The sequence below is a fragment of the Ascidia mentula genome, chromosome 4, assembly GCF_947561715.1.
Source record: "Ascidia mentula chromosome 4, kaAscMent1.1, whole genome shotgun sequence".
Taxonomy (NCBI): Eukaryota; Metazoa; Chordata; class Ascidiacea; order Phlebobranchia; family Ascidiidae; genus Ascidia; species Ascidia mentula.
In genome coordinates this window covers 11764196-11788854 of record NC_138569.1, presented here as the reverse complement: position 1 = coordinate 11788854, position 24659 = coordinate 11764196, and the positions used below count along the sequence as shown (strand labels likewise).

The 24659-nt window shown below is 35.6% G+C and overlaps 1 long non-coding RNA gene across 1 annotated transcript; it reads left to right on the top strand.

Moving 5' to 3' along the window:
* The first annotated feature begins 22969 nt into the window (after positions 1-22969).
* On the top strand, positions 22970-23837 carry LOC145899561 (uncharacterized). The gene is made up of 4 exons (XR_014402493.1): positions 22970-23059; positions 23123-23241; positions 23362-23599; positions 23710-23837. It is a non-coding gene; the product is annotated as an uncharacterized LOC145899561 (long non-coding RNA).
* The last annotated feature ends 822 nt before the right edge of the window (positions 23838-24659 follow it).

The following is a 24659-nucleotide window of genomic DNA, read 5'->3' as shown; positions in this document are numbered from 1 at the left end:
CTGATACTCCAGTATTGCTTCTGCGGTTGCACAACGTATGTAACTATGCGATTTCAGCACTTGTCCATTTTGCAGTATATGACTTTTCGATGAAAAATATTTTTTTGCAGTACAAGCTTTATTATACAGTGGAAAACGCTGATATTCCAGTATTGCTTTTGCGGTTGCACAACGTATGAAACTATGAGATTTCAGTACTTGTCCATTTTGCAGTATATGACTTTTCGATAAAAAATATTTTTTTTCAGTACAAGCTTTATTATACAGTGGAAAACGCTGGTACTCCAGTATTGCTTTTGCGGTTGCACAACGTATGAAACAATGAGATTTCAGTACTTGTCCATTTTGCAGTATATGACTTTTCGATAAAAAATAATTTTTTTCAGTACAAGCTTTAACAGTGGAAAACGCTGGTATTCCAGTATTGCTTTTGCGGTTGCACAACGTATGCAACTGTGCGATTTCAGCACTTGTCTATTTTGCAGTATATGACTTTTCGATAAAAAATATTTTTTTGCAGTACAAGCTTTATTATACAGGGGAAAACGCTGATACTCCAGTATTGCTTTTGCGGTTGCACAACGTATGCAACTATGCGATTTCAGCACTTGTCCATTTTGCAGTATATGACTTTTCGATGAAAAATATTTTTTTGCAGTACAAGCTTTATTATACATTGGACAACGCTGATATTCCAGTATTGCTTTTGCGGTTGCACAACGTATGTAACTATGCGATTTCAGCACTTGTCCATTTTGCAGTATATGACTTTTCGATGAAAAATATTTTTTTGCAGTACAAGCTTTATTATACAGTGGAAAACGCTGATACTCCAGTATTGCTTTTGCGGTTGCACAACGTATGTAACTATGCGATTTCAGCACTTGTCCATTTTGCAGTATATGACTTTTCGATGAAAAATATTTTTTGCAGTACAAGCTTTATTATACAGTGGACAACGCTGATATTCCAGTATTGCTTTTGCGGTTGCACAACGTATGTAACTATGCGATTTCAGCACTTGTCCATTTTGCAGTATATGACTTTTCGACAAAAAATAATTTTTTTCAGTACAAGCTTTGTTATACAGTGGACAACGCTGATATTCCAGTATTGCTTTTGCGGTTGCACAACGTATGTAACTATGCGATTTCAGCACTTGTCTATTTTGCATTTTTGAATTTTCGATAAAAAATATTTTTTTGCAGTACAAGCTTTATTATACAGGGGAAAACGCTGATACTCCAGTATTGCTTTTGCGGTTGCACAACGTATGCAACTATGCGATTTCAGCACTTGTCCATTTTGCAGTATATGACTTTTCGATGAAAAATATTTTTTTGCAGTACAAGCTTTATTATACAGTGGACAACGCTGATATTCCAGTATTGCTTTTGCGGTTGCACAACGTATGTAACTATGCGATTTCAGCACTTGTCCATTTTGCATTATATGACTTTTCGATGAAAAATATTTTTTTGCAGTACAAGCTTTATTATACAGTGGACAACGCTGATATTCCAGTATTGCTTTTGCGGTTGCACAACGTATGCAACTGTGCAATTTCAGCACTTTTCCAATTTGCAGTATATGACTTTTCGATGAAAAATATTTTTTTGCAGTACAAGCTTTATTATACAGTGGAAAACGCTGATACTCCAGTATTGCTTTTGCGGTTGCACAACGTATGTAACTATGCGATTTCAGCACTTGTCCATTTTGCAGTATATGACTTTTCGATGAAAAATATTTTTTTGCAGTACAAGCTTTATTATACAGTGGAAAACGCTGATATTCCAGTATTGCTTTTGCGGTTGCACAACGTATGAAACTATGAGATTTCAGTACTTGTCCATTTTGCAGTATATGACTTTTCGATAAAAAATATTTTTTTTCAGTACAAGCTTTATTATACAGTGGAAAACGCTGGTACTCCAGTATTGCTTTTGCGGTTGCACAACGTATGAAACAATGAGATTTCAGTACTTGTCCATTTTGCAGTATATGACTTTTCGATAAAAAATAATTTTTTTCAGTACAAGCTTTAACAGTGGAAAACGCTGGTATTCCAGTATTGCTTTTGCGGTTGCACAACGTATGCAACTGTGCGATTTCAGCACTTGTCTATTTTGCAGTATATGACTTTTCGATAAAAAATATTTTTTTGCAGTACAAGCTTTATTATACAGGGAAAACGCTGATACTCCAGTATTGCTTTTTCGGTTGCACAACGTATGCAACTATGCGATTTCAGCACTTGTCCATTTTGCAGTATATGACTTTTCGATGAAAAATATTTTTTTGCAGTACAAGCTTTATTATACAGTGGACAACGCTGATATTCCAGTATTGCTTTTGCGGTTGCACAACGTATGTAACTATGCGATTTCAGCACTTGTCCATTTTGCAGTATATGACTTTTCGATGAAAAATATTTTTTTGCAGTACAAGCTTTATTATACAGTGGAAAACGCTGATACTCCAGTATTGCTTTTGCGGTTGCACAACGTATGTAACTATGCGATTTCAGCACTTGTCCATTTTGCAGTATATGACTTTTCGATGAAAAATATTTTTTTCAGTACAAGCTTTATTATACAGTGGAAAACGCTGATACTCCAGTATTGCTTTTGCGGTTGCACAACGTATGTAACTATGCGATTTCAGCACTTGTCCATTTAGCAGTATATGACTTTTCGACAAAAAATAATTTTTTTCAGTACAAGCTTTCTTATACAGTGGACAACGCTGATATTCCAGTATTGCTTTTGCGGTTGCACAACGTATGTAACTATGCGATTTCAGCACTTGTCCATTTTGCAGTATATGACTTTTCGATGAAAAATATTTTTTTGCAGTACAAGCTTTATTATGCAGTGGAAAACGCTGATACTCCAGTATTGCTTTTGCGGTTGCACAACGTATGTAACTATGCGATTTCAGCACTTGTCCACTTTGCAGTATATGACTTTTCGATGAAAAATATTTTTTTGCAGTGCAAGCTTTATTATACAGTGGAAAACGCTGATACTCCAGTATTGCTTTTGCGGTTGCACAACGTATGTAACTATGAGATTTCAGCACTTGTCCATTTTGCAGTATGTGACTTTTCGACAAAAAATAATGTTTTTTCAGTACAAGCTTTGTTATACAGTGGACAACGCTGATATTCCAGTATTGCTTTTGCGGTTGCACAACGTAGGTAACTATGCGATTTCAGCACTTGTCCATTTTGCAGTATATGACTTTTCGATGAAAAATATTTTTTTGCAGTACAAGCTTTATTATACAGTGGAAAACGCTGATACTCCAGTATTGCTTTTGCGGTTGCACAACGTATGTAACTATGCGATTTCAGCACTTGTCCATTTTGCAGTATATGACTTTTCGATGAAAAATATTTTTTTGCAGTACAAGCTTTATTATACAGTGGAAAACGCTGATACTCCAGTATTGCTTTTGCGGTTGCACAACGTATTTAACTATGCGATTTCAGCACTTGTCCATTTTGCAGTATATGACTTTTCGATGAAAAATATTTTTTTGCAGTACAAGCTTTATTATACAGTGGAAAACGCTGATACTCCAGTATTGCTTTTGCGGTTGCACAACGTATGTAACTATGCGATTTCAGCACTTGTCCATTTTGCAGTATATGACTTTTCGATGAAAAATATTTTTTGCAGTACAAGCTTTATTATGCAGTGGACGACGCTGATATTCCAGTATTGCTTTTGCGGTTGCACAACGTATGTAACTATGAGATTTCAGCACTTGTCCATTTTGCAATATATGACTTTTCGATAAAAAATAATTTTTTTCAGTACAAGCTTTATTATACAGTGGAAAACGCTGGTACTCCAGTATTGCTTTTGCGGTTGCACAACGTATGTAACTATGAGATTTCAGCACTTGTCCATTTTGCAGTATATGACTTTTCGATAAAAAATATTTTTTTTCAGTACAAGCTTTATTATACAGTGGACAACGCTGATATTCCAGTATTGCTTTTGCGGTTGCACAACGTATGCAACTGTGCGATTTCAGCACTTGTCCATTTTGCAGTATATGACTTTTCGATAAAAAATATTTTTTTTCAGTACAAGCTTTATTATACAGTGGAAAACGCTGATACTCCAGTATTGCTTTTGCGGTTGCACAACGTATGCAACTGTGCGATTTCAGCACTTGTCCATTTTGCAGTATATGACTTTTCGATGAAAAATATTTTTTTTCAGTACAAGCTTTATTATACAGTGGAAAACGCTGATCATCCAGTATTGCTTTTGCGGTTGCACAACGTATGTAACTATGAGATTTCAGTACTTGTCCATTTTGCAGTATATGACTTTTCGATAAAAAATAATTTTTTTCAGTACAAGCTCTGTTATACAGTGGACAACGCTGGTATTCCAGTATTGCTTTTGCGGTTGCACAACGTATGCAACTGTGCGATTTCAGCACTTGTCTATTTTGCATTTTTGAATTTTCGATAAAAAATATTTTTTTGCAGTACAAGCTTTATTATACAGGGGAAAACGCTGATACTCCAGTATTGCTTTTGCGGTTGCACAACGTATGCAAGTATGCGATTTCAGCACTTGTCCATTTTGCAGTATATGACTTTTCGATGAAAAATATTTTTTTGCAGTACAAGCTTTATTATACAGTGGACAACGCTGATATTCCAGTATTGCTTTTGCGGTTGCACAACGTATGTAACTATGCGATTTCAGCACTTGTCCATTTTGCAGTATATGACTTTTCGATGAAAAATATTTTTTTGCAGTACAAGCTTTATTATACAGTGGACAACGCTGATATTCCAGTATTGCTTTTGCGGTTGCACAACGTATGCAACTGTGCAATTTCAGCACTTTTCCAATTTGCAGTATATGACTTTTCGATGAAAAATATTTTTTTGCAGTACAAGTTTTATTATACAGTGGAAAACGCTGATACTCCAGTATTGCTTTTGCGGTTGCACAACGTATGTAACTATGCGATTTCAGCACTTGTCCATTTTGCAGTATATGACTTTTCGATGAAAAATATTTTTTTGCAGTACAAGCTTTATTATACAGTGGAAAACGCTGATATTCCAGTATTGCTTTTGCGGTTGCACAACGTATGAAACTATGAGATTTCAGTACTTGTCCATTTTGCAGTATATGACTTTTCGATAAAAAATATTTTTTTTCAGTACAAGCTTTATTATACAGTGGAAAACGCTGGTACTCCAGTATTGCTTTTGCGGTTGCACAACGTATGAAACAATGAGATTTCAGTACTTGTCCATTTTGCAGTATATGACTTTTCGATAAAAAATAATTTTTTTCAGTACAAGCTTTAACAGTGGAAAACGCTGGTATTCCAGTATTGCTTTTGCGGTTGCACAACGTATGCAACTGTGCGATTTCCGCACTTGTCTATTTTGCAGTATATGACTTTTCGATAAAAAATATTTTTTTGCAGTACAAGCTTTATTATACAGGGGAAAACGCTGATACTCCAGTATTGCTTTTTCGGTTGCACAACGTATGCAACTATGCGATTTCAGCACTTGTCCATTTTGCAGTATATGACTTTTCGATGAAAAATATTTTTTTGCAGTACAAGCTTTATTATACAGTGGACAACGCTGATATTCCAGTATTGCTTTTGCGGTTGCACAACGTATGTAACTATGCGATTTCAGCACTTGTCCATTTTGCAGTATATGACTTTTCGATGAAAAATATTTTTTTGCAGTACAAGCTTTATTATACAGTGGAAAACGCTGATACTCCAGTATTGCTTTTGCGGTTGCACAACGTATGTAACTATGCGATTTCAGCACTTGTCTATTTTGCATTTTTGAATTTTCGATAAAAAATATTTTTTTGCAGTACAAGCTTTATTATACAGTGGACAACGCTGATATTCCAGTATTGCTTTTGCGGTTGCACAACGTATGTAACTATGCGATTTCAGCACTTGTCCATTTTGCAGTATATGACTTTTCGATGAAAAATATTTTTTTGCAGTACAAGCTTTATTATACAGTGGACAACGCTGATATTCCAGTATTGCTTTTGCGGTTGCACAACGTATGCAACTGTGCAATTTCAGCACTTTTCCAATTTGCAGTATATGACTTTTCGATGAAAAATATTTTTTTGCAGTACAAGCTTTATTATACAGTGGAAAACGCTGATACTCCAGTATTGCTTCTGCGGTTGCACAACGTATGTAACTATGCGATTTCAGCACTTGTCCATTTTGCAGTATATGACTTTTCGATGAAAAATATTTTTTTGCAGTACAAGCTTTATTATACAGTGGAAAACGCTGATATTCCAGTATTGCTTTTGCGGTTGCACAACGTATGAAACTATGAGATTTCAGTACTTGTCCATTTTGCAGTATATGACTTTTCGATAAAAAATATTTTTTTTCAGTACAAGCTTTATTATACAGTGGAAAACGCTGGTACTCCAGTATTGCTTTTGCGGTTGCACAACGTATGAAACAATGAGATTTCAGTACTTGTCCATTTTGCAGTATATGACTTTTCGATAAAAAATAATTTTTTTCAGTGCAAGCTTTAACAGTGGAAAACGCTGGTATTCCAGTATTGCTTTTGCGGTTGCACAACGTATGCAACTGTGCGATTTCAGCACTTGTCTATTTTGCAGTATATGACTTTTCGATAAAAAATATTTTTTTGCAGTACAAGCTTTATTATACAGGGGAAAACGCTGATACTCCAGTATTGCTTTTGCGGTTGCACAACGTATGCAACTATGCGATTTCAGCACTTGTCCATTTTGCAGTATATGACTTTTCGATGAAAAATATTTTTTTGCAGTACAAGCTTTATTATACAGTGGACAACGCTGATATTCCAGTATTGCTTTTGCGGTTGCACAACGTATGTAACTATGCGATTTCAGCACTTGTCCATTTTGCAGTATATGACTTTTCGATGAAAAATATTTTTTTGCAGTACAAGCTTTATTATACAGTGGAAAACGCTGATACTCCAGTATTGCTTTTGCGGTTCCACAACGTATGTAACTATGCGATTTCAGCACTTGTCCATTTTGCAGTATATGACTTTTCGATGAAAAATATTTTTTGCAGTACAAGCTTTATTATACAGTGGACAACGCTGATATTCCAGTATTGCTTTTGCGGTTGCACAACGTATGTAACTATGCGATTTCAGCACTTGTCCATTTTGCAGTATATGACTTTTCGACAAAAAATAATTTTTTTCAGTACAAGCTTTGTTATACAGTGGACAACGCTGTTATTCCAGTATAGCTTTTGCGGTTGCACAACGTATGTAACTATGCGATTTCAGCACTTGTCTATTTTGCAGTATATGACTTTTCGATAAAAAATATTTTTTTGCAGTACAAGCTTTATTATACAGGGGAAAACGCTGATACTCCAGTATTGCTTTTGCGGTTGCACAACGTATGCAACTATGCGATTTCAGCACTTGTCCATTTTGCAGTATATGACTTTTCGATGAAAAATATTTTTTTGCAGTACAAGCTTTATTATACAGTGGACAACGCTGATATTCCAGTATTGCTTTTGCGGTTGCACAACGTATGTAACTATGCGATTTCAGCACTTGTCCATTTTGCAGTATATGACTTTTCGATGAAAAATATTTTTTTGCAGTACAAGCTTTTTTATACAGTGGAAAACGCTGATACTCCAGTATTGCTTTTGCGGTTGCACAACGTATGAAACTATGAGATTTCAGTACTTGTCCGTTTTGCAGTATATGACTTTTCGATAAAAAATAATTTTTTGCAGTACAAGCTTTATTATACAGTGGAAAACGCTGATACTCCAGTATTGCTTTTGCGGTTGCACAACGTATGTAACTATGCGATTTCAGCACTTGTCCATTTTGCAGTATATGACTTTTCGATGAAAAATATTTTTTTCAGTACAAGCTTTATTATACAGTGGACAACGCTGATATTCCAGTATTGCTTTTGCGGTTGCACAACGTATGTAACTATGCGATTTCAGCACTTGTCCATTTTGCAGTATATGACTTTTCGACAAAAAATAATTTTTTTCAGTACAAGCTTTGTTATACAGTGGACAAAGCTGATATTCCAGTATTGCTTTTGCGGTTGCACAACGTATGTAACTATGCGATTTCAGCACTTGTCCATTTTGCAGTATATGACTTTTCGATAAAAAATATTTTTTTTCAGTACAAGCTTTATTATACAGTGGAAAACGCTGATACTCCAGTATTGCTTTTGCGGTTGCACAACGTATGTAACTATGAGATTTCAGCACTTGTCTATTTTGCAGTATATGACTTTTCGATGAAAAATATTTTTTTGCAGTGCAAGCTTTATTATACAGTGGAAAACGCTGATACTCCAGTATTGCTTTTGCGGTTGCACAACGTATGTAACTATGACATTTCAGCACTTGTCCATTTTGCAGTATATGACTTTTCGATGAAAAATATTTTTTTGCAGTACAAGCTTTATTATACAGTGGAAAACGCTGATATTCCAGTATTGCTTTTGCGGTTGCACAACGTATGAAACTATGAGATTTCAGTACTTGTCCATTTGGCAGTATATGACTTTTCGATAAAAAATAATTTTTTTCAGTACAAGCTTTATTATACAGTGGAAAACGCTGGTACTCCAGTATTGCTTTTGCGGTTGCACAACGTATGAAACAATGAGATTTCAGTACTTGTCCATTTTGCAGTATATGACTTTTCGATAAAAAATAATTTTTTTCAGTACAAGCTTTAACAGTGGAAAACGCTGGTATTCCAGTATTGCTTTTGCGGTTGCACAACGTATGCAACTGTGCGATTTCAGCACTTGTCTATTTTGCAGTATATGACTTTTCGATGAAAAATATTTTTTGCAGTACAAGCTTTATTATACAGTGGACAACGCTGATATTCCAGTATTGCTTTTGCGGTTGCACAACGTATGTAACTATGCGATTTCAGCACTTGTCCATTTTGCAGTATATGACTTTTCGACAAAAAATAATTTTTTTCAGTACAAGCTTTGTTATACAGTGGACAACGCTGATATTCCAGTATTGCTTTTGCGGTTGCACAACGTATGTAACTATGCGATTTCAGCACTTGTCCATTTTGCAGTATATGACTTTTCGATGAAAAATATTTTTTTGCAGTACAAGCTTTATTATACAGTGGAAAACGCTGATACTCCAGTATTGCTTTTGCGGTTGCACAACGTATGTAACTATGCGATTTCAGCACTTGTCCATTTTGCAGTATATGACTTTTCGATGAAAAATATTTTTTTTCAGTACAAGCTTTATTATACAGTGGACAACGCTGATATTCCAGTATTGCTTTTGCGGTTGCACAACGTATGTAACTATGCGATTTCAGCACTTGTCCATTTTGCAGTATATGACTTTCCGATGAAAAATATTTTTTTGCAGTACAAGCTTTATTATACAGTGGACAACGCTGATATTCCAGTATTGCTTTTGCGGTTGCACAACGTATGAAACTATGAGATTTCAGTACTTGTCCATTTTGCAGTATATGACTTTTCGATAAAAAATATTTTTTTTCAGTACAAGCTTTATTATACAGTGGAAAACGCTGGTACTCCAGTATTGCTTTTGCAGTTGCACAACGTATGAAACAATGAGATTTCAGTACTTGTCCATTTTGCAGTATATGACTTTTCGATAAAAAATAATTTTTTTCAGTACAAGCTTTAACAGTGGAAAACGCTGGTATTCCAGTATTGCTTTTGCGGTTGCACAACGTATGCAACTGTGCGATTTCAGCACTTGTCTATTTTGCAGTATATGACTTTTCGATAAAAAATATTTTTTTGCAGTACAAGCTTTATTATACAGGGGAAAACGCTGATACTCCAGTATTGCTTTTGCGGTTGCACAACGTATGCAACTATGCGATTTCAGCACTTGTCCATTTTGCAGTATATGACTTTTCGATGAAAAATATTTTTTTGCAGTACAAGCTTTATTATACAGTGGAAAACGCTGATACTCCAGTATTGCTTTTGCGGTTGCACAACGTATGTAACTATGAGATTTCAGCACTTGTCCATTTTGCAGTATGTGACTTTTCGACAAAAAATAATGTTTTTTCAGTACAAGCTTTGTTATACAGTGGACAACGCTGATATTCCAGTATTGCTTTTGCGGTTGCACAACGTAGGTAACTATGCGATTTCAGCACTTGTCCATTTTGCAGTATATGACTTTTCGATGAAAAATATTTTTTTGCAGTACAAGCTTTATTATACAGTGGAAAACGCTGATACTCCAGTATTGCTTTTGCGGTTGCACAACGTATGTAACTATGCGATTTCAGCACTTGTCCATTTTGCAGTATATGACTTTTCGATGAAAAATATTTTTTTGCAGTACAAGCTTTATTATACAGTGGAAAACGCTGATACTCCAGTATTGCTTTTGCGGTTGCACAACGTATTTAACTATGCGATTTCAGCACTTGTCCATTTTGCAGTATATGACTTTTCGATGAAAAATATTTTTTTGCAGTACAAGCTTTATTATACAGTGGAAAACGCTGATACTCCAGTATTGCTTTTGCGGTTGCACAACGTATGTAACTATGCGATTTCAGCACTTGTCCATTTTGCAGTATATGACTTTTCGATGAAAAATATTTTTTGCAGTACAAGCTTTATTATGCAGTGGACAACGCTGATATTCCAGTATTGCTTTTGCGGTTGCACAACGTATGTAACTATGAGATTTCAGCACTTGTCCATTTTGCAATATATGACTTTTCGATAAAAAATAATTTTTTTCAGTACAAGCTTTATTATACAGTGGAAAACGCTGGTACTCCAGTATTGCTTTTGCGGTTGCACAACGTATGTAACTATGAGATTTCAGCACTTGTCCATTTTGCAGTATATGACTTTTCGATAAAAAATATTTTTTTTCAGTACAAGCTTTATTATACAGTGGACAACGCTGATATTCCAGTATTGCTTTTGCGGTTGCACAACGTATGCAACTGTGCGATTTCAGCACTTGTCCATTTTGCAGTATATGACTTTTCGATAAAAAATATTTTTTTTCAGTACAAGCTTTATTATACAGTGGAAAACGCTGATACTCCAGTATTGCTTTTGCGGTTGCACAACGTATGCAACTGTGCGATTTCAGCACTTGTCCATTTTGCAGTATATGACTTTTCGATGAAAAATTTTTTTTTCAGTACAAGCTTTATTATACAGTGGAAAACGCTGATACTCCAGTATTGCTTTTGCGGTTGCACAACGTATGTAACTATGAGATTTCAGCACTTGTCCATTTTGCAGTATATGACTTTTCGATAAAAAATAATTTTTTTCAGTACAAGCTTTATTATACAGTGGAAAACGCTGGAACTCCAGTATTGCTTTTGCGGTTGCACAACGTATGTAACTATGAGATTTCAGTACTTGTCCATTTTGCAGTATATGACTTTTCGATAAAAAATAATTTTTTTCAGTACAAGCTCTGTTATACAGTGGAAAACGCTGGTATTCCAGTATTGCTTTTGCGGTTGCACAACGTATGCAACTGTGCGATTTCAGCACTTGTCTATTTTGCATTTTTGAATTTTCGATAAAAAATATTTTTTTGCAGTACAAGCTTTATTATACAGGGGAAAACGCTGATACTCCAGTATTGCTTTTGCGGTTGCACAACGTATGCAACTATGCGATTTCAGCACTTGTCCATTTTGCAGTATATGACTTTTCGATGAAAAATATTTTTTTGCAGTACAAGCTTTATTATACAGTGGACAACGCTGATATTCCAGTATTGCTTTTGCGGTTGCACAACGTATGTAACTATGCGATTTCAGCACTTGTCCATTTTGCAGTATATGACTTTTCGATGAAAAATATTTTTTTGCAGTACAAGCTTTATTATACAGTGGACAACGCTGATATTCCAGTATTGCTTTTGCGGTTGCACAACGTATGTAACTATGAGATTTCAGTACTTGTCCATTTTGCAGTATATGACTTTTCGATAAAAAATAATTTTTTTCAGTACAAGCTCTGTTATACAGTGGAAAACGCTGGTATTCCAGTATTGCTTTTGCGGTTGCACAACGTATGCAACTGTGCGATTTCAGCACTTGTCTATTTTGCATTTTTGAATTTTCGATAAAAAATATTTTTTTGCAGTACAAGCTTTATTATACAGGGGAAAACGCTGATACTCCAGTATTGCTTTTGCGGTTGCACAACGTATGCAACTATGCGATTTCAGCACTTGTCCATTTTGCAGTATATGACTTTTCGATGAAAAATATTTTTTTGCAGTACAAGCTTTATTATACAGTGGAAAACGCTGATACTCCAGTATTGCTTTTGCGGTTGCACAACGTATGTAACTATGCGATTTCAGCACTTGTCCATTTTGCAGTATATGACTTTTCGATGAAAAATATTTTTTTTCAGTACAAGCTTTATTATACAGTGGACAACGCTGATATTCCAGTATTGCTTTTGCGGTTGCACAACGTATGTAACTATGCGATTTCAGCACTTGTCCATTTTGCAGTATATGACTTTCCGATGAAAAATATTTTTTTGCAGTACAAGCTTTATTATACAGTGGACAACGCTGATATTCCAGTATTGCTTTTGCGGTTGCACAACGTATGAAACTATGAGATTTCAGTACTTGTCCATTTTGCAGTATATGACTTTTCGATAAAAAATATTTTTTTTCAGTACAAGCTTTATTATACAGTGGAAAACGCTGGTACTCCAGTATTGCTTTTGCAGTTGCACAACGTATGAAACAATGAGATTTCAGTACTTGTCCATTTTGCAGTATATGACTTTTCGATAAAAAATAATTTTTTTCAGTACAAGCTTTAACAGTGGAAAACGCTGGTATTCCAGTATTGCTTTTGCGGTTGCACAACGTATGCAACTGTGCGATTTCAGCACTTGTCTATTTTGCAGTATATGACTTTTCGATAAAAAATATTTTTTTGCAGTACAAGCTTTATTATACAGGGGAAAACGCTGATACTCCAGTATTGCTTTTGCGGTTGCACAACGTATGCAACTATGCGATTTCAGCACTTGTCCATTTTGCAGTATATGACTTTTCGATGAAAAATATTTTTTTGCAGTACAAGCTTTATTATACAGTGGAAAACGCTGATACTCCAGTATTGCTTTTGCGGTTGCACAACGTATGTAACTATGAGATTTCAGCACTTGTCCATTTTGCAGTATGTGACTTTTCGACAAAAAATAATGTTTTTTCAGTACAAGCTTTGTTATACAGTGGACAACGCTGATATTCCAGTATTGCTTTTGCGGTTGCACAACGTAGGTAACTATGCGATTTCAGCACTTGTCCATTTTGCAGTATATGACTTTTCGATGAAAAATATTTTTTTGCAGTACAAGCTTTATTATACAGTGGAAAACGCTGATACTCCAGTATTGCTTTTGCGGTTGCACAACGTATGTAACTATGCGATTTCAGCACTTGTCCATTTTGCAGTATATGACTTTTCGATGAAAAATATTTTTTTGCAGTACAAGCTTTATTATACAGTGGAAAACGCTGATACTCCAGTATTGCTTTTGCGGTTGCACAACGTATTTAACTATGCGATTTCAGCACTTGTCCATTTTGCAGTATATGACTTTTCGATAAAAAATATTTTTTTTCAGTACAAGCTTTATTATACAGTGGACAACGCTGATATTCCAGTATTGCTTTTGCGGTTGCACAACGTATGCAACTGTGCGATTTCAGCACTTGTCCATTTTGCAGTATATGACTTTTCGATAAAAAATATTTTTTTTCAGTACAAGCTTTATTATACAGTGGAAAACGCTGATACTCCAGTATTGCTTTTGCGGTTGCACAACGTATGCAACTGTGCGATTTCAGCACTTGTCCATTTTGCAGTATATGACTTTTCGATGAAAAATTTTTTTTTCAGTACAAGCTTTATTATACAGTGGAAAACGCTGATACTCCAGTATTGCTTTTGCGGTTGCACAACGTATGTAACTATGAGATTTCAGCACTTGTCCATTTTGCAGTATATGACTTTTCGATAAAAAATAATTTTTTTCAGTACAAGCTTTATTATACAGTGGAAAACGCTGGAACTCCAGTATTGCTTTTGCGGTTGCACAACGTATGTAACTATGAGATTTCAGTACTTGTCCATTTTGCAGTATATGACTTTTCGATAAAAAATAATTTTTTTCAGTACAATCTCTGTTATACAGTGGAAAACGCTGGTATTCCAGTATTGCTTTTGCGGTTGCACAACGTATGCAACTGTGCGATTTCAGCACTTGTCTATTTTGCATTTTTGAATTTTCGATAAAAAATATTTTTTTGCAGTACAAGCTTTATTATACAGGGGAAAACGCTGATACTCCAGTATTGCTTTTGCGGTTGCACAACGTATGCAACTATGCGATTTCAGCACTTGTCCATTTTGCAGTATATGACTTTTCGATGAAAAATATTTTTTTGCAGTACAAGCTTTATTATACAGTGGACAACGCTGATATTCCAGTATTGCTTTTGCGGTTGCACAACGTATGTAACTATGCGATTTCAGCACTTGTCCATTTTGCAGTATATGACTTTTCGATGAAAAATATTTTTTTGCAGTACAAGCTTTATTATACAGTGGACAACGCTGATATTCCAGTATTGCTTTTGCGGTTGCACAACGTATGTAACTATGAGATTTCAGTACTTGTCCATTTTGCAGTATATGACTTTTCGATAAAAAATAATTTTTTTCAGTACAAGCTCTGTTATACAGTGGAAAACGCTGGTATTCCAGTATTGCTTTTGCGGTTGCACAACGTATGCAACTGTGCGATTTCAGCACTTGTCTATTTTGCATTTTTGAATTTTCGATAAAAAATATTTTTTTGCAGTACAAGCTTTATTATACAGGGGAAAACGCTGATACTCCAGTATTGCTTTTGCGGTTGCACAACGTATGCAACTATGCGATTTCAGCACTTGTCCATTTTGCAGTATATGACTTTTCGATGAAAAATATTTTTTTGCAGTACAAGCTTTATTATACAGTGGACAACGCTGATATTCCAGTATTGCTTTTGCGGTTGCACAACGTATGTAACTATGCGATTTCAGCACTTGTCCATTTTGCAGTATATGACTTTTCGATGAAAAATATTTTTTTGCAGTACAAGCTTTATTATACAGTGGACAACGCTGATATTCCAGTATTGCTTTTGCGGTTGCACAACGTATGCAACTGTGCAATTTCAGCACTTTTCCAATTTGCAGTATATGACTTTTCGATGAAAAATATTTTTTTGCAGTACAAGCTTTATTATACAGTGGAAAACGCTGATACTCCAGTATTGCTTTTGCGGTTGCACAACGTATGTAACTATGCGATTTCAGCACTTGTCCATTTTGCAGTATATGACTTTTCGATGAAAAATATTTTTTTGCAGTACAAGCTTTATTATACAGTGGAAAACGCTGATATTCCAGTATTGCTTTTGCGGTTGCACAACGTATGAAACTATGAGATTTCAGTACTTGTCCATTTTGCAGTATATGACTTTTCGATAAAAAATATTTTTTTTCAGTACAAGCTTTATTATACAGTGGAAAACGCTGGTACTCCAGTATTGCTTTTGCGGTTGCACAACGTATGAAACAATGAGATTTCAGTACTTGTCCATTTTGCAGTATATGACTTTTCGATAAAAAATAATTTTTTTCAGTACAAGCTTTAACAGTGGAAAACGCTGGTATTCCAGTATTGCTTTTGCGGTTGCACAACGTATGCAACTGTGCGATTTCAGCACTTGTCTATTTTGCAGTATATGACTTTTCGATAAAAAATATTTTTTTGCAGTACAAGCTTTATTATACAGGGGAAAACGCTGATACTCCAGTATTGCTTTTGCGGTTGCACAACGTATGCAACTATGCGATTTCAGCACTTGTCCATTTTGCAGTATATGACTTTTCGATGAAAAATATTTTTTTGCAGTACAAGCTTTATTATACATTGGACAACGCTGATATTCCAGTATTGCTTTTGCGGTTGCACAACGTACGTAACTATGCGATTTCAGCACTTGTCCATTTTGCAGTATATGACTTTTCGATGAAAAATATTTTTTTGCAGTACAAGCTTTATTATACAGTGGAAAACGCTGATACTCCAGTATTGCTTTTGCGGTTGCACAACGTATGTAACTATGCGATTTCAGCACTTGTCCATTTTGCAGTATATGACTTTTCGATGAAAAATATTTTTTGCAGTACAAGCTTTATTATACAGTGGAAAACGCTGATATTCCAGTATTGCTTTTGCGGTTGCACAACGTATGTAACTATGCGATTTCAGCACTTGTCCATTTTGCAGTATATGACTTTTCGACAAAAAATAATTTTTTTCAGTACAAGCTTTGTTATACAGTGGACAACGCTGATATTCCAGTATTGCTTTTGCGGTTGCACAACGTATGTAACTATGCGATTTCAGCACTTGTCTATTTTGCATTTTTGAATTTTCGATAAAAAATATTTTTTTGCAGTACAAGCTTTATTATACAGGGGAAAACGCTGATACTCCAGTATTGCTTTTGCGGTTGCACAACGTATGCAACTATGCGATTTCAGCACTTGTCCATTTTGCAGTATATGACTTTTCGATGAAAAATATTTTTTTGCAGTACAAGCTTTATTATACAGTGGACAACGCTGATATTCCAGTATTGCTTTTGCGGTTGCACAACGTATGTAACTATGCGATTTCAGCACTTGTCCATTTTGCAGTATATGACTTTTCGATGAAAAATATTTTTTTGCAGTACAAGCTTTATTATACAGTGGACAACGCTGATATTCCAGTATTGCTTTTGCGGTTGCACAACGTATGCAACTGTGCAATTTCAGCACTTTTCCAATTTGCAGTATATGACTTTTCGATGAAAAATATTTTTTTGCAGTACAAGCTTTATTATACAGTGGAAAACGCTGATACTCCAGTATTGCTTTTGCGGTTGCACAACGTATGTAACTATGCGATTTCAGCACTTGTCCATTTTGCAGTATATGACTTTTCGATGAAAAATATTTTTTTGCAGTACAAGCTTTATTATACAGTGGAAAACGCTGATATTCCAGTATTGCTTTTGCGGTTGCACAACGTATGAAACTATGAGATTTCAGTACTTGTCCATTTTGCAGTATATGACTTTTCGATAAAAAATATTTTTTTTCAGTACAAGCTTTATTATACAGTGGAAAACGCTGGTACTCCAGTATTGCTTTTGCGGTTGCACAACGTATGAAACAATGAGATTTCAGTACTTGTCCATTTTGCAGTATATGACTTTTCGATAAAAAATAATTTTTTTCAGTACAAGCTTTAACAGTGGAAAACGCTGGTATTCCAGTATTGCTTTTGCGGTTGCACAACGTATGCAACTGTGCGATTTCAGCACTTGTCTATTTTGCAGTATATGACTTTTCGATAAAAAATATTTTTTTGCAGTACAAGCTTTATTATACAGGGAAAACGCTGATACTCCAGTATTGCTTTTTCGGTTGCACAACGTATGTAACTATGCGATTTCAGCACTTGTCCATTTTGCAGTATATGACTTTTCGATGAAAAATATTTTTTTGCAGTGCAAGCTTTATTATACAGTGGAAAACGCTGATACTCCAGTATTGCTTTTGCGGTTGCACAACGTATGTAACTATGAGATTTCAGCACTTGTCCATTTTGCAGTATGTGACTTTTCGACAAAAAATAATGTTTTTTCAGTACAAGCTTTGTTATACAGTGGACAACGCTGATATTCCAGTATTGCTTTTGCGGTTGCACAACGTAGGTAACTATGCGATTTCAGCACTTGTCCATTTTGCAGTATATGACTTTTCGATGAAAAATATTTTTTTGCAGTACAAGCTTTATTATACAGTGGAAAACGCTGATACTCCAGTATTGCTTTTGCGGTTGCACAACGTATGTAACTATGCGATTTCAGCACTTGTCCATTTTGCAGTATATGACTTTTCGATGAAAAATATTTTTTTGCAGTACAAGCTTTATTATACAGTGGAAAACGCTGATACTCCAGTATTGCTTTTGCGGTTGCACAACGTATTTAACTATGCGATTTCAGCACTTGTCCATTTTGCAGTATATGACTTTTCGATGAAAAATATTTTTTTGCAGTACAAGCTTTATTATACAGTGGAAAACGCTGATACTCCAGTATTGCTTTTGCGGTTGCACAACGTATGTAACTATGCGATTTCAGCACTTGTCCATTTTGCAGTATATGACTTTTCGATGAAAAATATTTTTTGCAGTACAAGCTTTATTATGCAGTGGACGACGCTGATATTCCAGTATTGCTTTTGCGGTTGCACAACGTATGTAACTATGAGATTTCAGCACTTGTCCATTTTGCAATATATGACTTTTCGATAAAAAATAATTTTTTTCAGTACAAGCTTTATTATACAGTGGAAAACGCTGGTACTCCAGTATTGCTTTTGCGGTTGCACAACGTATGTAACTATGAGATTTCAGCACTTGTCCATTTTGCAGTATATGACTTTTCGATAAAAAATATTTTTTTTCAGTACAAGCTTTATTATACAGTGGACAACGCTGATATTCCAGTATTGCTTTTGCGGTTGCACAACGTATGCAACTGTGCGATTTCAGCACTTGTCCATTTTGCAGTATATGACTTTTCGATAAAAAATATTTTTTTTCAGTACAAGCTTTATTATACAGTGGAAAACGCTGATACTCCAGTATTGCTTTTGCGGTTGCACAACGTATGCAACTGTGCGATTTCAGCACTTGTCCATTTTGCAGTATATGACTTTTCGATGAAAAATATTTTTTTTCAGTACAAGCTTTATTATACAGTGGAAAACGCTGATACTCCAGTATTGCTTTTGCGGTTGCACAACGTATGTAACTATGAGATTTCAGCACTTGTCCATTTTGCAGTATATGACTTTTCGATAAAAAATAATTTTTTTCAGTACAAGCTTTATTATACAGTGGAAAACGCTGGAACTCCAGTATTGCTTTTGCGGTTGCACAACGTATGTAACTATGAGATTTCAGTACTTGTCCATTTTGCAGTATATGACTTTTCGATAAAAAATAATTTTTTTCAGTACAAGCTCTGTTATACAGTGGACAACGCTGGTATTCCAGTATTGCTTTTGCGGTTGCACAACGTATGCAACTGTGCGATTTCAGCACTTGTCTATTTTGCATTTTTGAATTTGCGATAAAAAATATTTTTTTGCAGTACAAGCTTTATTATACAGGGGAAAACGCTGATACTCCAGTATTGCTTTTGCGGTTGCACAACGTATGCAAGTATGCGATTTCAGCACTTGTCCATTTTGCAGTATATGACTTTTCGATGAAAAATATTTTTTTGCAGTACAAGCTTTATTATACAGTGGACAACGCTGATATTCCAGTATTGCTTTTGCGGTTGCACAACGTATGTAACTATGCGATTTCAGCACTTGTCCATTTTGCAGTATATGACTTTTCGATGAAAAATATTTTTTTGCAGTACAAGCTTTATTATACAGTGGACAACGCTGATATTCCAGTATTGCTTTTGCGGTTGCACAACGTATGCAACTGTGCAATTTCAGCACTTTTCCAATTTGCAGTATATGACTTTTCGATGAAAAATATTTTTTTGCAGTACAAGTTTTATTATACAGTGGAAAACGCTGATACTCCAGTATTGCTTTTGCGGTTGCACAACGTATGTAACTATGCGATTTCAGCACTTGTCCATTTTGCAGTATATGACTTTTCGATGAAAAATATTTTTTTGCAGTACAAGCTTTATTATACAGTGGAAAACGCTGATATTCCAGTATTGCTTTTGCGGTTGCACAACGTATGAAACTATGAGATTTCAGTACTTGTCCATTTTGCAGTATATGACTTTTCGATAAAAAATATTTTTTTTCAGTACAAGCTTTATTATACAGTGGAAAACGCTGGTACTCCAGTATTGCTTTTGCGGTTGCACAACGTATGAAACAATGAGATTTCAGTACTTGTCCATTTTGCAGTATATGACTTTTCGATAAAAAATAATTTTTTTCAGTACAAGCTTTAACAGTGGAAAACGCTGGTATTCCAGTATTGCTTTTGCGGTTGCACAACGTATGCAACTGTGCGATTTCCGCACTTGTCTATTTTGCAGTATATGACTTTTCGATAAAAAATATTTTTTTGCAGTACAAGCTTTATTATACAGGGGAAAACGCTGATACTCCAGTATTGCTTTTTCGGTTGCACAACGTATGCAACTATGCGATTTCAGCACTTGTCCATTTTGCAGTATATGACTTTTCGATGAAAAATATTTTTTTGCAGTACAAGCTTTATTATACAGTGGACAACGCTGATATTCCAGTATTGCTTTTGCGGTTGCACAACGTATGTAACTATGCGATTTCAGCACTTGTCCATTTTGCAGTATATGACTTTTCGATGAAAAATATTTTTTTGCAGTACAAGCTTTATTATACAGTGGAAAACGCTGATACTCCAGTATTGCTTTTGCGGTTGCACAACGTATGTAACTATGCGATTTCAGCACTTGTCTATTTTGCATTTTTGAATTTTCGATAAAAAATATTTTTTTGCAGTACAAGCTTTATTATACAGTGGACAACGCTGATATTCCAGTATTGCTTTTGCGGTTGCACAACGTATGTAACTATGCGATTTCAGCACTTGTCCATTTTGCAGTATATGACTTTTCGATGAAAAATATTTTTTTGCAGTACAAGCTTTATTATACAGTGGACAACGCTGATATTCCAGTATTGCTTTTGCGGTTGCACAACGTATGCAACTGTGCAATTTCAGCACTTTTCCAATTTGCAGTATATGACTTTTCGATGAAAAATATTTTTTTGCAGTACAAGCTTTATTATACAGTGGAAAACGCTGATACTCCAGTATTGCTTCTGCGGTTGCACAACGTATGTAACTATGCGATTTCAGCACTTGTCCATTTTGCAGTATATGACTTTTCGATGAAAAATATTTTTTTGCAGTACAAGCTTTCCCAGTCAAAAATTATCTACCCCTTTAGTATGGGCCTAGCTTGGTTTAAGCTCGGTTTAGTGCGTTTAAGCTTGGCACGGCCAATCAGCACTTATTCGGACGTCAGCCAAACTTATACGTTCGGTTTACGAATGGTGCGCCGTGCTTAAGTTTGCATAATTTCCCCCTGCGCAAAATAATTTTGAAGTGCAATACGGTGCTTGAAGGTGAGTTTCGTCGGCGGGAGTGTTTCTGCGTATACCTGTGTCACACATATCATATTGTTTTGTCATAAGGTGGGCATAGAAGCATGAAGTTGATTTTATTTCATTTTGAGGTAGTTTGGTTGTACCTCTCTTGGTGAGTTCTGCCGTGGGGTTGTGACACCTGCAGTTTTGGAGGGCAAATTATTGTCAGTGATTTTTACCATAATAGGCTATTTGTTGATTTTGCGAGCTAACTAAAATGTTTTTTTAAATATTACAAAGCGAAGCTGAGGCGCTGCTTCGTCATGGTTGGATGAACAACAAGCAGGCAGGACAGGCTAGGAGGCTTGGCTAACCGCGTAATTAATGAGTTGTTTGTTGTAGTAATGACTTGACGGCGGGAAACCTTGTCTAAATTTACAGGTGGTTTGCGACAGCAGTTGTTTTATGTCAGGTATTTCTGTTTGATATACTTGCGACTCAAATTTAGATCAAGGGTGAATACGCATCTTGCATGTTTGGGTGTAATGCGTCGATTGTTAATCTGGTGGAGGGGTAGACCACGCCAATTGCAAGTTAAGCTTTCTTCAACTGTCGTCATGTTAACGTCACCACAACCTTACAAAATATAAGGAATTTATACCGCTTGAGTTCAACAGAAAATCGAGGCCTTTGTCTGATTTGCTTTACTGGAAAGCAACAGAATTCAGACTATTTATGCTGTATGTGGGAGTGGTGCTGTTAAAAGATAAAAATGTGCTGTGCCATAAACGTATTGTCATTTTCTGCATTTTTCTTTAGCTATGAGATGTTTGTTGTCGCCAAACATTAACACACATGAGTTTTCGTTATGTGTCAAAATGCTAAAAGACTTTGTTAGCAAATCTTCACATATTTATGGTAAAGCATTTGTCAGTTACAATGTTCATTGTTTGATCCACTTGTGTAATGATTATGAAAAACATGGTTCATTGGAAAACATTGGCTGTTTTCAATTTGAAAATTACTGGGGTTGTTTGAAAAAAAGTTGTAAATCTGGCTACAAACCTATGCAACAAATTGCAAGATTTGCATTTTATGAAAACCAAACTTCCCATTATGTGTTTCTTAATTTCCATATAATATCCCGTCGAAAAAACTGTCAAAGCAATAGTGCAAATTAACCAAATAGTAAATTTCCCTCCAAGTGTTCCTTTCCCACACAATAACAAGGTTTGTGGATTGGCCAATAGCAATTTTACAACAAAAATCAGCGACTCGACCATTTCACAAAGCAATGATATTTATCGACTTTGTGACATTTACACTATTGATTCTTGGTTGCATATTGTCGTTCAAAAACAATTGTCGTCTTTTCAAAAAACCTTGTCAACTTAAAACATGTCGGAATTTACAAAGTGTGTGGTTTTTATGGTGATAATGATCAAATTAGAAGGTGCATTCTGTTGCCATATAAAGGACATTTTGTTGCCATTAATTTGCTTGATGCCACATGATATATCTGCATGTATATTTGTTTCTTCCACAGTACATTAGAATGAAAAATTTTGTTTGTATAAAATCCCCAAAGGCTGGATGGTCGGCACCAATGCATGTAAGTGGACACCCATCAATTTGGATGTATAAAGATTCTTGAAAAATGAAATTTCTGTGGATGCAGCTTGGCAGACATGTCCTTCCACCATTCTTTGTGAAGGGAGTAAGTTGTGTATTTGTGCCAAATAATTGTGCATTTTTGTTTCATGCACTTTGTTCTTTTCAGGCACAAATGCCCGTTGTTTGAAAAGAAAATGTAGATCTGCTGATCTGGAAAGGGACATTCTAATGAGCGAATCCACTGAAAGCAGTTCTTCTTCCACGATACCTCTCTTGCAAAAAAAGGTCCATAAACCTTGTGCTGATTTTTATGCATAAAACTGGCACATATTATTCATCTTTATTTTTTTAATTGACTGGGGACCTTTGCTTGTGCATTTGCTTATTTTAGTTTACTTTCAACAGGTTCTTGCCACCCAAGCAGCAAAAACAATGTCACAATGACAGGAGCATGAACTGTCTGAAAACATTGGCATCCTTATCGACAAAACAATAAAGGTGAAGGAAGAAATGCGGAGGATTGGTGACCGAATTCAGAGAATGGAAACTCTGACAGAAAAAAAACACATGTGTGGCAGAAAAGTTTTTGCCGCAATCAGCTGTCAACGAAGAACATCTGATGGCTCTACTTACTAAACCAAATGTGAGCTTTCTTTTTCCCTAATGCACTGAGGCTTTTGTCTGCATGCTTTACACTGTAAATGACATCTGCTATACATTTTCATCATTTTGTATGTTGATACTTTTCAAAAGGACAAAGTAAAACTTGCCCAAGTGATGGACATGGACCAACTTCGTGGCACCTTCCGGAATTCTGTAAAGCTGTTTATGACAAAACACCTGGCTCTTCAATTTTGTTTTGGCGCAGGAAAACAAAAATCCCATTCAAATCACATCCTCTGTTGGCATTTATGTTGGGTGAGTCAAATTGCTTTGGAAATCTCACAAGACACGCCACACTGCGGGCCTCATTGTAAAGCCTTCCGATTGTGAAGTTGTCACAACTTTCACATATTTAATTCCCACATGTCAAATATTTAATTTCTGTGCACGACAGAATGTTACCAAAATTTTAACTAAATCATATGTTTTATGTTCTGCAGACGCATTGAAAGATGCAAGACGCAGGCAGTGAAATACCAAGAAATCGCCACGGCGGGGAAACGAGTTTTACCTGGAGTTGTTGCCGGAGTGACGACAGAATATCAAGAAACGGCAAACAATCCTCAATAAAGCCCACCACGTCCCAGAGTACATAGTTTCCTCGAACAGTGCACTTCAAGTTACTCTGTACTTCCACTGCGCTTGCCACTGTATTTTTATTTATGTGTTGTTGCTTTCAATAAAACATTGTGTTAATTTAAGTCGTGTTACGTGCGAGACGGTGAAGTAGCGAGTTTGATCAGGTCATATTTTGAAAGCAGCCAGGCAATATCATTATGTTCGGTAAACGCACGGCGAAAGCTCGCTCGGCCAAGCTTGGATTTGTTCAATTGTAGAACATACGCCGAACATATATCCAACATTTAAGTACGGTGAACATGCGTCGCCCAAGCTTGATGCCAAGCGTATCTTGACATAAAGTGACAAGGGCCGTGCCTAAATTTATGACTGGGTTATTATGCAGTGGACAACGCTGATATTCCAGTATTGCTTTTGCGGTTGCACAACGTATGTAACTATGAGATTTCAGCACTTGTCCA